Below are 582 nucleotides of genomic sequence, written 5' to 3'. Positions count from 1 at the left end.
GGGCATCCCGAGCTCTAACACCAAACTGTTGTAAAACGATCCCCAAATGTTTTTTCATCCGAGAACTTCCCTATAACTTTATTGATGAAGAGACATTTCTTTCTTTTTCTGGCTGAATGCAACATAGAAAGCAGTCTGACCAATCACAGAAGAGCTTTTATTCATTGGGCCCCCCACCACCACTTCCCACCCACTTCCTGGAGTTTAGTAGGAACAATAACCTTTTAGTGGGAAAGATTGCTGAAACAATCTTTCACTTGGGGATACAAGCAACAAATTTGGCATATATGTGGAACAGAACCTACTAAAGGTACGTTATCCAACCTAAAAGACAAAATGGTGGCCAATTTTTAAGATGGCCGCCTCCTGCATACCTATGTCCACAGAATTTGGTCTATATTTTCATATAATAAATCTATTCTGATGATCTACTTATCAAAACACATAGTTTTGGATATTATGGATTGCATACAGCAATCAAAAAATGTACATAATATAATGCTAAAGTAGTATAATAAGAATTTGATGCAAAAATGAACTGTCACAGCAAAGTTGCTGATCGACGTGTTGTTATACATGATC

The sequence above is a fragment of the Oryzias latipes genome, chromosome 18, assembly GCF_002234675.1.
Source record: "Oryzias latipes chromosome 18, ASM223467v1".
Taxonomy (NCBI): Eukaryota; Metazoa; Chordata; class Actinopteri; order Beloniformes; family Adrianichthyidae; genus Oryzias; species Oryzias latipes.
The sequence above is the reverse complement of the archived record's forward strand: the minus strand, read 5'-3'. Positions refer to the sequence as shown.